This window comes from Microcaecilia unicolor, chromosome 3 (genome assembly GCF_901765095.1).
Source record: "Microcaecilia unicolor chromosome 3, aMicUni1.1, whole genome shotgun sequence".
Lineage (NCBI taxonomy): Eukaryota > Metazoa > Chordata > Amphibia > Gymnophiona > Siphonopidae > Microcaecilia > Microcaecilia unicolor.
Window position 1 is genome coordinate 90,671,456 of NC_044033.1, and position 12,920 is coordinate 90,684,375.

The following is a 12,920-nucleotide window of genomic DNA, read 5'->3' on the forward strand; positions in this document are numbered from 1 at the left end:
CTTAGAAATAAGAACACTGAATGTTTTTTTTTAAGTTCAATGTTTTTCTTGATATATATAATACAAAATAGAAAAAGAAAAAATGAAATACATATGATAAGTAAAACAAAAAAAGCAAACTGGTCAAAGAATCTATTAACTATTATAGTCAGATGGTGTGTCAATACAAAAGGGTAACAACATAAATCATATAAGGAAAAAGCATCATAACTCAAATAAAATTTTTCCAAGGATGCAGGGTGAGTTGAACAGATAAAGAGTCACAAAAGGGCAAATTTTGAGCAAAATATGCAATATAATAGGTTACTATGTAACTTTGTAAATTTAAGTGCTTTGAAAATACACCTCCATGTGTTCTTAAATTTTTGATAACTCACAAATTTTTCATATGCAAGGGATTTATATATATAAGACACTGAAGCCAACCACATATAAATATGGAGCTTATTCAATTACTTCCAAGTAGTTTTCCACTTTTCCCCCATCCCCGTTTTTGTGAAGAGGGATCACATCAGCACATATCCAGTCCAGAGGAACTTCTCCAGTCTCTAAAGTTCTATTAAATCCTTAACAAATTCCGCTAGGACTTCTCTGAGCTCCCTTAGAGGCATATTTGAAAATGAGCCCCTCAGTATCCTGGGATTTATCCCATCTGGCCCCATAGCTTTGTCCACTGCCATATTTTCAAGCTGTTTATAAACACGTTCTTCCATGAATAGTGTAATATGTGCTCCATTCCCAGGTATACCTTAGGCAGTCAACTGCGGTCCTTCTCCAGGGTTCTCATCTGTGAACACAGCGCTTACTTAAATTGTGCTTAATGTATATCTGTATTGTGTACTGCTCTGTTTACTAAATTAGACTAAACAAAAACCTCCACCTTTCTCTCCCTCTCTGCCTCTGGTATTGCACATTGTTCAAGAAATACAAAAGAACGCAACGAAAGGAACACGGAAAAGATTATCGGATTAAACTCAAAGAAGTGAAGAGGGAAATATGGCTAGCGAAAGTGTGAGCAGAAGAAAAAATGACTAAAGATGTCAAGAGAGGTGACAAGACCTTTTTCAGATATATTGGAGAAAGGAGAAAAGATAGGAATGGAATTGCGAGACTGAAAGATAATGAGAGTGGTTATGTAGAAAGTGAGGATAAAGCGAATGTGCTAAACAATTCTCTTCGGTGTTCACGGAGGAAAATCCTGATGAAGGACCTTGGTTGGCTGCTGAAGGAATATTTGGGAATGGAGTGGATACTGCGCCATTTATGGAAGAAAGAGTTTATAAACAGCTGGAGAATCTGAAGGTGAACAAAGCTATGGGGCCGGATAGGATACTGAAGGAGCTCAGAGAGGTCCTGGCGGGACCTCTTAAAGATTTATTTAATAGATCTTAAGAGACGGGAGAGGTTCCACGAGATTGGAGACGAGCGGATGTGGTCCCTCTTCACAAAAGTGGAGACAGGGAAGAAGTGGGAAAACTACAGAACGGTAAGTCACGTCGATGGTAGGAAAAATAATGGAGTCGCTGCTGAAAGAAAGGATAGTTAACTTTCTAGAAACCGACCCGTTACAGGACCCGAGGCAATATGGTTTTACCAAAGGAAAATCCTGCCAAACGAATCTTATTGACTTTTTTTGACTGGGTGACCAAAGAACTGGATGAGGGACGTGCGCTAGATATCTACTTGGACTTCAGCAAAGCCTTTGATACGGTCCCCCACAGAAGACTCGTGAATAAGCTAAAGGGTGTCGCGTTCCGCGCGCCTACCTGCTCTCCTGCGGTGGGGAACGGGAGTCAGCGGCCTCCGCAGTGCGGGAGGACGGCCGAGGGGTCACCGCATGGGGGCCGGCGCTGCCGCGAGACTGGCGGGTCAGGCTGGGGCCGGCAACGGCCGGTCTCTCAGGTGGAGGAGGTCGGGACAAGCTTCGTGCCGCCCAAGATGGCGGCGCTGGGACGCGGGGGCCGACGTCCTCTTCGCTCCGTAGCCAGGAGGCTCGGGAGCTCCGCCAACATACTCCGTATTGGAGGACCAGGGGGTGACTCCGCCTGGGAGATTGGGCAGAGCCAATCCGAGGGGCTCTGCCGACTCCCAGGGCCGGATTGGTGGGGTTCTCCCTCGGGGGCGGGGTGGCGCGATATTTAAACACGGAAGCTAGCTGACATCGGGGCTTCAGGTTCTGTTCCCGAAGCCTGCGCAGTGATTCCGTGTAGCGTCTTGGTGGACTTATCCAGAGACTGTGCTGATACTGAGATCCGGATTGCTAGCCTCCTATGCTAGCCACTTATCCAGAGACTGTGCTGATACTTAGATCCGGATTGCTAGCTGCCTCTCCAGAAACTGTGCTGATATTTAGATCCGGATTGCTAGCCTCCTATGCTAGCTGCTTATCCTGAGACTGTGCTGATACTTAGATCCGGATTGCTAGCCGCCTATGCTAGCCACCTATCCAGAGACTGTGCTGATATTTAGATACGGATTGCTAGCCGCCTATCCAGAGACTGTGCTTATACTTAACTACTGATTGCTAGCCGCCAGCCCAGGGAGTTGCCCTGAGCCTGACTGCTGGCTGCTTATTGCCCGTTCTTCCCGACTCTAGCCAGGTCAGTCCGTCAACCCCGCGGTTCCAGCAGTCCTGCTGGCCGCCTGCAGCTGGGGGCTCAACCCCTGGTGAACGGCGGCCGCCGCGGGTGAAGATTCGGGGTTGCACGGCTGTCCTCTGAGGTCCTTCGGGGCCTTGCGGGACCTAAGGGCTCACCGACGTTAAAGACAAGACAAAGGGTTGAACTTAAGACCGAAAGTGGTGAACTGGATAAGAAACTGGTTGACCGACAGGTGGCAGAGGGTGGTGGTAAATGGAATCCGCTCGGAGGAAAGGAAGGTGAGTAGTGGAGTTCCTCAGGGTTTGGTGATGGGGTCTATTCTGTTTAATTTATTTGTGGGAGATATTGCTGAAGGGTTGGAAGGAAAGGTGTGCCTTTTTGCGAATGACACAAAGATAGCCAATAGAGTGGATACCCTGGAGGGAGTAGAAACAATGAGAAGGGATCACCAAACGTTAGAAAAATGGTCGAGGGTCTGGCAGTTAAAATTTAATAATAGAGGTACTCTGGGGATCTATACACTAAAGGTTTCTCAGTATATTAATCTATATAGAAAAAGTAAGAAACCTATAAATGTTTAAATGTGCTATCTAGAAACTTTGTATACCATGTGTCCTATAGAGGTGTGCAATATAGCGTAATAATGTGAATAGTGCTCAGAATTAGGTGCATGCGATAAGCTGTAAGACAGCTTGTAACATCAATACCAGTGCCACCATCATCGCATTATCAGACCCTCCCTTCCTTCCTGCCTGACAGAGCTAAGGTAAAAGACAAAACTCCCGACCATAAGCCTTGAGCCTAGGTCTATATTAAATAATAACGGTTACTTAGCTCTATAACAGTTGTGACCATTCAAAGTGCTAACACTTTTGATGTATGCACAGGAAGAAAAAAAAAGTTAAATGGCTTCTCCCAGGTTTCAACCTAATTAAGATTTAAAGAAAAATCTTTTGTACTTATAAATAGAAACTCTGAAGGTTCAGCACCTGATTCTCATAAGATGATGTCTGTTTTGGTGGTTTTTTACTAGGTGAAACCAAGGGTGTAGCCACGGGTGGGCAGAGGCCCACTCAGTCTTTGTCCCTCCAATCAGTGTGGTGCCAATAGGGCCTGGACTAGCTCAGGATCTGGAACTGGAGAGGTGATCTCTACTGCTTCTGCTTGTTGAGCCGCCTGTGCCTGACTATGGGTCACCATAGTGGAAATGCTGACTCCACTAACATACATAGTAACATAGTAGATGACGGCAGAAAAAGACCTGCATGGTCCATCTAGTCTGCCCACGATAAACTCATATGTGTATACCTTACCTTGATTTGTACCTGTCTTTTTCAGGGCACAGACCATATAAGTCTGTCCAGCAGTATTTCCCGCCTCTGAACCACCAGTCCCGCCTCCCATCACCGGCTCTGGCACAGACCCCGTATAAGTCTGCCCTCCCCTATCCTAGCCTCTCAACCACCAACCCCTCTTCCCCCCCGCCACCCAATTTCAGATAAGCTTCTGTGGATCCATTCCTTCTGCACAGGATTCCTTTATGCCTATCCCACGCATGTTTGAATTCCGTTACCGTTTTCATGTCCACCACCTCCCGCGGGAGGGCATTCCAAGCGTTCACCACCCTCTCTGTGAAGAAATACTTCCTGACATCTTTCCTGAGTCTGCCTCCCTTCAATCTCATTTCATGTCCTCTCGTTCTACCGCCTTCCCATCTCCGGAAAAGATTCGTTTGCGGATTAATACCTTTCAAATATTTGAACGTCTGTATCATATCACCCCTGTTCCTCCTTTCCTCCAGAGTATACATGTTCAGGTCAGCAAGTCTCTCTTCATACGTCTTGGAACGCAACTCCCATACCATCCTCGTAGCTTTTCTTTGTACCGCTTCCATTTTTTTAACATCCTTCGCAAGGTACAGCCTCCAAAACTGAACACAATACTCCAGGTGGGGCCTCACCAACGTCTTATACAGGGGCATTAATACCTCCTTTCTTCTGCTGGTCACACCTCTCTCTATACAGCCTAGCAACCTTCTCGCTACGGCCACCGCCTTGTCGCACTGTTTCATCGCCTTCAGGTCCTCAGATACTATCACCCCAAGATCCCTCTCCTCGTCCGTGTCTATCAGGCTCTCCCCACCTAACACACACGCCTCCCTTGGATTTCTACTCCCTAAGTGCATCACTTTGCATTTCTTTGCATTGAATTTTAATTGCCAAATGTTAGACCATTCTTCCAGCTTCTTCAGATCTTTTTTCATGTTTTCCACTCCCTCCGGGGTGTCCACTCTGTTGCAAATCTTGGTGTCATCCGCAAAAAGGCAAACTTTACCTTGTAACCCTTCGGCAATGTCACTCACAAATATATTGAACAGAATGGGCCCCAGCACCGATCTTCCGAGCGAACTCCATTTACCACCACCCTCTGGCGTCTGCCCGTCAACCAGTTCCTAATCCAGTTCACCACTAGCAAGGGTAATGTTCATTGGACCCATGTTGGTCCCATACAGCATTGGTATCGGCATGTTTTTCATTATTCGTACTTCTCTGTATCCCAATCCAGGAATACTCAAGCAATGGGTACAGTCTCTTGGGATCCATTGACTAGCACTAATTCTGCAGTACACTCTGGTAGAATATCATCTTCTGGCACTAGCTCTGGTTGTAATAAAGTTGTAAAGTTGTAATAAAGTCATGCTAGAGCCAGTGTCCACAAGCCCAGCTACCAGGGTTTGATTCACAGTTACTGGGGTCCAGCACTTTCAATTCAGGCACATGGATGGATACAGCTGGCAGCAAACAACAGCAATCCTCCAATTTTTATTGTTTGCAGCCCTGCGGTATCTCAAACGGGAAGTCGGGCCTTTTCCTGAAAATGGGAGGACCTGCTGCTGCAGTATGCGCCGTGGTGGCAATACCTCTCTGCCTCTTTCAGTCTCATCGCAGCTGCTGCTGTACTGCTGTGCAGCTCTCTCAGTCTCATATGGCACCTGCCGTGCCCTGCCTCCACCTCCCCATGCCTCTGCGGCACATACAACAGAATCTGCCGTGGCTCTTCTTCCAGGCTGGGTCTCCTCTGCAGTACCGTGCTGTAATTGCACCACTCACTGTCCTGTGCCAGCACTGAGCTCCTTTAGGACCTGGACTCCCTCAGTTGGAAAAGTTGGATTGGGCCCTCATTGATCACCCTTCAACCCCAGGCCAGCACAGTAAGTTCTCAGCACCACTTGCACATTCACTGGCTGCATGCTGTGAATATCCATAGCTTCTTTTGGAAAACTGGAGCCCAGGTATACAAATGTTTTATATGCTTCTGGGTGGGGGTGGGTTCTTCAGTGCCTATGCAAAAAAAAAAAAAAAGATATTTAATGTTAGTGGATTTTTGAGTGGGGATGGTCTCTGCAGTGCTCTGGTAAAAAAAAAAAAGTTTTATATTAATGTTGGTGGGTTTCAGGGGACAGGCTCAGTGCCCAGGTTAAATTTTTTAAAAAGTTGTATTTTTCATGTTGGTGGGTTTTTGAGTGGGGACGGCTGGTGTGCTTGAGGGTGGGGGTAGGGGAGATTGGGAAGGGCAGGGGATATGCCAAACTATGGGGGGGGGGATTGTTAGGGGGTAGGACAGGGCTGATGCTAGGCTACAGGAAGAGGTGGGGGTTAGGGTAGGGCTTATGCCTAGCAACGGGGATGTATAGTGGGGAAGGGAAAGGCTGATGCTGGGCTATGGGTACATTTCATTGCCCTGATTGTATTGCAGGATCCTATCATGTGTTGAGATATTTGCCATTATAGTGGCCTTATGTCTGGTCAAGTTTACGATATGGGATAATGTAATTATTTTTTAAAATATTGTTTTTTTTCCATTAAGTTTGATGTCAGGTGTGGCTACGCCACAACCATCTAAGTATGAATCAAGGTTGTTAGGGTGTCCCTATAACCAGCCCCTCCAAATGGCACACTGATTGTGATTTAGAACAAACTAGTACTCTAACCAATGAAACCGATATTTCCTCTGTGTACATCCGTATGCTGCATAAGCCGGCATACTTGGTAACATAGTAGATGACGGCAGAAAAAGACCTGCACAGTCCATCCAGTCTGCCCAACAAGATAAACTCATATGTGCTACTTTTTGTGTATACCTTGATTTGTACCTGTCCTCTTTAGGGCACAGACCGTATAAGTCTGCCCAGCACTATCCCCGCCTCCAAACCACCAGTCCCGCCTCCCACCACTGGCTCTGCCACCCAATCTCGGCTAAGCTCCTGAGGATCCATTCCTTCTGAACAGGATTCCTTTATGTTTATCCCACGCATGTTTGAATTCCGTTACCATTTTCTTTTCCACCACCTCCCGCGGGAGGGCATTCCAAGCATCCACTACTCACTCTGTGAAAAAATACTTCCTGACATTTTTCTTGAGTCTGCCCCCCTTCAATCTCATTTCATGTCCTCGTTCTACCGCCTTCGCATCTCTGGAAAAGGTTCGTTTGCAGATTAATACCTTTCAAATATTTGAATGTCTGTATCATATCACCCATTTCTCCTTTCCTCCAGAGTATACATGTTTAGGTCAGCAAGTCTCTCATCATACGTCTTGTAACGCAAATCCCATACCATTCTTGTAGCTTTTCTTTGCACCGCTTCAATTCTTTTTACATCCTTCGCAAGATGCGGCCTCCAAAACTGAACACAATACTCCAGATGGGGCCTCACCAATGACTTATACAGGGGCATCAACACCCCCTTTTTCTGCTGGTCACACCTCTCTCTATACAGCCTAACAACCTTCTAGCTACGACCACCGCCTTGTCACGCTGTTTCGTCGCCTTCAAATCCTCAGATACTATCACCCCTAGATCCCTCTCCTCGTCCGTAGCTATCAGACTCTCACCGCCTAACATATACGTCTCCCGAGGATTTCTGATAGGTTGGTTCAGTGGCATAGCCAAGGGTGGGCCCAGGCCCACCCTCTTGGGGCTCAGACCCACCCAGTAGCAGCACCCCTATGATGTGGCTGGCAGGGATTCCCAAGCCCCACCAGCTGAAAACTCCCAACGACTGTCCCTCCTGCATACCTTGTCAATAGCAGATATTCACCCGCAGAAAGCAGCAACTGATATGTTCTGTTCGCACTGACCCCACAGCCTTCCCTCTGATGTATTCCCGCCTATGGGAAGTTGCATCAGAGGAAAGGCTGTGGGCATAGGCGTAGACTGGGGGGGGCGAGGGGGGGCAATGCCCCCCCAAACGACGATGAGGCACCGCCGCGCCATTAGTTTAAAAAAAAAACACATGCACGCACGCGCTCCTCTCCACCCGCTTGGCTTCCCTGCTCTCTCTGTCTGCGTCCCGCCTTCCTCTGACCTTCCTCTGACGTCAGAGGAAGGCGGGACGCAGACAGAGAGGGCAGGGAAGCCAAGCGGAGTAGCGGACGGAGAGGAGCGTGTCCGTCTACCCCTCTCTCTTCCTCCCTCCCTCCCTCCGCCGCAGGCAGCAGTCTTTTCCAGCGTTCCTGGCAGCGGTAGCGTTGTACACGCTGCCTTCGGTCTGCCCTGAAGCCTTCTCTTCAAGTTCCTGTTCTCGCATAGGTGGGAACAGGAACTTGAAGAGAAGACTTCCGGGGCAGACCGAAGGCAGCGTGTACATCGCTACCGCTGCCAGGAACGCTGAAAAAGCTGAAGACTGTTGCCTGCACCGGAGGGAGGGAGGGAGGAAGAGAGGGGGTAAACGGAGTCACCATCTTGGACCTCGCGGGGGGGGGGGGGGGGAGGGAGCAGAGGGAAGATGGATGGGACTGGGAGGGGTGGGGAGCAGAGGGAAGGAGCAACAGATGGATGGGACTGGGAGGGGTGGGAAGCAGAGGGAAGGAGCAGGAGATGAATGGGACTGGGAGGGGTGGGAAGCAGAGGGAAGGAGCAACAGATGGATGGGACTGGGAGGGGTGGGAAGCAGAGGGAAGGAGCAGGAGATGAATGGGACTGGGAGGGGTGGGAAGCAGAGGGAAGGAGCAACAGATGGATGGGACTGGGAGGGATGGGACTGGGAGGGGTGGGAAGCAGAGGGAAGGAGCAGGAGATGAATGGGACTGGGAGGGGTGGGAAGCAGAGGGAAGGAGCAGGAGATGGATGAGACTGGGAGGGGTGGGAAGCAGAGGGAAGGAGCAGGAGATGAATGGGACTGGGAGGGGTGGGAAGCAGAGGGAAGGAGCAAGAGATGGATGGGACTGGGAGGGGTGGGAAGCAGAGGGAAGGAGCAGGAGATGGATGGGACTGCGAGGGGTGGGGAGCAGAGGGAAGGAGCAAGAGATGGATGGGACTGCGAGGGGTGGGGAGCAGAGGGAAGCCTACTGGAAAGAAGACACTGAATAAAACAGAAGACACTGGGACCAAAGCGAATAGAAAAACTAAATGATCAGACAACAAAGGTAGATAAAAGTATTTTATTCATAATTTATTAATTGAAATGTGGCAGCTTTTTGAAATGTGCATCTGTGATATTTTGCCTGTAAATTCAATTCCTTCCTCCACATTAGCATATTAATTTGCATATGTATATATGCAAATGATATGCTAATATGCTCCGCCCATTCTTTGCCCCCCAAATGAAACAGTCAAACTACGCCTATGGCTGTGGGACCAACACGAGCTGTGTGTATTAGTTGCTGCTCGCTGCTGGTGAAAATCTGCTACTTAAAAGGTATGCGGGGGAGGGGGGATGTGTGAGAGCCCATATGGCATGCAGGCGAGAGAGGAAGAGACAAAATCACTTGTGGGACAGGGTGGAGTTCTTCTGCCCACCCATCTTAGGCTCAGGCCCACCCAAAATTGGGTGTCTGGCTACGCCTCTGGGAAGGTTTACTTTGTTTAGTTTGTACTGGGATGACGGCTGGGAGGGGCAGGAGGGACTGAGCCGGCTTCAACTTTGTGACGTCATGCCGACTCCTGTTCTCTAACCGTTTAACTTCCACCTCCTGGGCTTGCCTGAGTAGTTACCGAACGGTTACCCTAGCAGCCAGGGCAGCGTCGCAGTTGTTGTACGTGCTTCTGACGCTGGGGCAGTGGTTGTGGTTGAACGGTTGTGGGGGAGAGACGTTGCTAAGGGCGATTTGCATCAATTCTCCATCTTCGCCACCCTTTGCTTGAACTCTCCTCTTCCTTAATCCGCGGACTAGAGAGTGCCGGTCGCGTTGCACAAGAGGGAAAGGGAGTTCCAGAGCGGCACGGGGGAGAGACCCGAGCGTTCGGAGGTGCTTTGCGATTCCTGTCACTGCAAGGTAGGTTCTGTTGAAGAAGATAGTATGTCTTTTAATATAACCTTTTTTTCTGTACGATCTTTTGGTCGAGGGACCACGCCCTGCCATTTAGTTAGTTATCGAATTTTTGGCTGCACGTATTCTGGTCATGAAAATCTAACGAACAGTATTGTGTTTTTAATGGCATCATTAATGTAGTGCTTTAGAAAAGTTATTAGATTGCTTCTAATGGTCTTTGCATAACAAGTCGCAGGTAGAGATGCCAGGTTACCCAGTTCTAGGATGGAGACTTTTTGGGCAGTCCTGGTTTTTTGAACTTACATCCCAAAGCACTGTGGGATTAGTGCCTGAGATCCTGCCCATTGAAATCAGTGCTGCAAGTTCCATAATGCATAAGGATTTGGAGGAGGGTCAGAAATCCAGGATTACCCCAAAATCTGCAGCCTGGAACTGGGTAAGTTGGCATCTGTGTGTTTGGAAGTTAAGTAATGTACTGAAGGTCTCCATTCTTGCTGCACCTTGCATGAATCAGAATGCTCAAGGAAAGGGATTATAAAGCTAGCATTGGTCTAGTAGGGCTGCCTTGCCTTTGATCCACTGAGTATATGGTACATGGCTGTGCTTTTCAGCACCTGCTGAGTTATGCAAATGAGGCCCTGCAATGAGTTTCTTCATCTTTCCTTGCAGTTCTATACATTCCCTTCTGGCAGCCTCTATGGATTAGAGTAGTGGTCTTCACTAATTTTTAGGCCAGTTCTAATTTGTCTGTAAAGTGGCTGAATGAGAGCCAACAAATATCTTCCCCTTGCAGGGCGGCTAATGACGTATCCCATGTAGGCCCTCTTTATCACTCAAAGCTCCTTGCTCAATACCCAGAGCTGCCAAGTTACCTAGTTCCAGGAGGGAGATTTTAGGCCACTTCTGTATTTTAGACAGCCCTCATCCTGATGCATTGTGATGCAGGTATCACAATGCATTGATTTCAATGAGTAAAAGCCCTGACTACATGAATTTAAAGCCAAAAGTCTCCCTCCTGGAACTGGGTTATTTGGCAGCTGTCTGCCTGTACCACCAGTCTCTGTCACACCCTCCCTATGCTGTTCCTCCCGTCTCTCTCAAACTCCCTCACAATGTGCTCCTGCTCTTTTCTGCCCCGCTCACCCGGAATTCTACTTTTTGGTTCACAACCCCCCCTCCACCAGCACTTTTTAAAACTGGAATTGTGTATGTTATAATAAATAGTGATGTGCTGTGGACTCCCATGGGCTTTCAAGGGGAGATAACCATACCAAGAGGAGAAAAATAGGGAAAACCCCACTGATAAGAAACTGATAAGCATATCTCTGGAGACAAATGGTTTAAAATTTATTTCTTTACAATGCATTTAGTTAAGCACAAATGCTTTTCTCTTTGATACATCTGAAGCAATTACATCCTCATCTGAATATGAACACCTCCAACCAAAGTATAAAAAATCTGAGAAATAACAAAGCTACCATTACCATCTGCTTACAGAAAGGGAATGGGACATAATTATGTGAGGAAAGATTACCACAGCAAGAAAAAAATAAGTTATTTGTCCTACTGTTACAGGTTGTCTTAGGCTTACCTTTTGCTGTTTGGGGGAAAAATTGATGAAGATAGGGGCTACACCAGAATCTTCAGGAGTTTCAAGTGGCTTCCTGGCTTTGCATTGAAGATAGTTTCAGGATAAAATGAAATTAAACGGGTAACACTATATTGTCATATTGCAGATAAAGAAGATCATTAGAGGTCATTTCAGAACAGTTAATGGAATTATTTTTCTGTACATTCAAGTGGGTTAATGTGGCAACCACAGTATTTTAGCATGCTTTCCGTTATCAATAGAAATCAAACAAAATAAAACATGGAAAAGAAAATAAGATGATACCTTTTTTTATTGGACATAACTTAATACATTTTCTGATTAGCTTTCAAAGGTTGCCCTTCTTCATCAGATCGGAAATAAGCAAATGTGCTAGCTGACAGTGTATATAAGTGAAAACATTCAAGCATTACTATGACAGTCTGACAGGGTGGGAGGATGGGGGTGGGTAGGAGGTATGCATGGGGACATCAAAGCATATCATTGATATTCTAACAGGATGGGTGTGGATAGGTGAGGGGTGGGGTGATCAACAGAGACATACAGCTTTATGGTTTATAATGGGCTAGGAACCCCAGATCCTTGTTAAGTCCTTTCTGTTGGGTGTTAAAATATTCAATCATTCTGACTTCAAAGGTCTTACGTTCTTGTATGGTTTTAATGTTACCTTTCAGTATTCTCACTGTGAAATCACTGGTACAGTGTCCTGGTTCTGTGAAGTGATGTCCCACTGGGGTGGGGGCCCTACTGGCTGTATTGTTCATGTGATGTCTATGTAAATTGAATCTTGTCTTAAGCATCTGGCCTGTTTCTCCAATATAGCATCGTTCGTTACATTTTTTACACTGAATGATATATACCACATTGGAAGATGAGCAAGTGAAAGATCCCTTTATGTTGAATATCTTTCCTTTGTGGATAACTGTGGGGTCCTGTGAAATATTTTGGCATAGTTTGCAACTGGATAAATTACAGCATGCTTTCCGGAAATTATTCGCTGTCATTGGATTTCATTTTTTTTTAATCGATTTTTGTTTTAACCTGTTGAAGGGAATCTGGCATTTCCATATCATCATGCCGATCAATCCATAGACTGGTGGGTTGTGTCCATCTACCAGCAGGTGGAGATAGAGAGCAATCCTTTTGCCTCCCTATATGTGATCATGTGCTGCCGGAAACTCCTCAGTATGTTCTCTATCTCAGCAGGTGGTGGTCACACACAGCAGCAGCTCTGGCTAGGTCTCCAAGCCTAATTCTTAGGTTTTGTTGAGTACCTGGGGTTGAGGGCTCTTCTTGAGCAAGTGCAAACCTGGTGGTGCCAGGTCCCTCCTTTTCTCCCCCCTCCCGCTGGCTCCGTTAAAAAAAAAAAATAATAATTTTGAACGTCCTTTAAGGGCGTTTATTTCAACGTTTATATCGGCGTTTATTGCAGCTGCTCAC

The 12,920-nt window shown here is 47.0% G+C and overlaps 1 protein-coding gene across 4 annotated transcripts in view; it reads left to right on the top strand.

Moving 5' to 3' along the window:
* Positions 1 to 9,654: 9,654 nt before the first annotated feature.
* FAM161A (FAM161 centrosomal protein A) overlaps positions 9,655 to 12,920 on the top strand; it is an 86,195-nt gene continuing 82,929 nt past the window's right edge. For 3 of the 4 annotated variants that reach the window (XM_030196168.1, XM_030196169.1, XM_030196173.1), the window contains exon 1: positions 9,655 to 9,874. The gene's annotated coding sequence lies outside the window, so the exon portion shown is untranslated. Of the gene's footprint in view, positions 9,897 to 12,920 lie in introns of all 4 variants that reach the window. The other variant, XM_030196171.1, reaches the window with a different exon arrangement.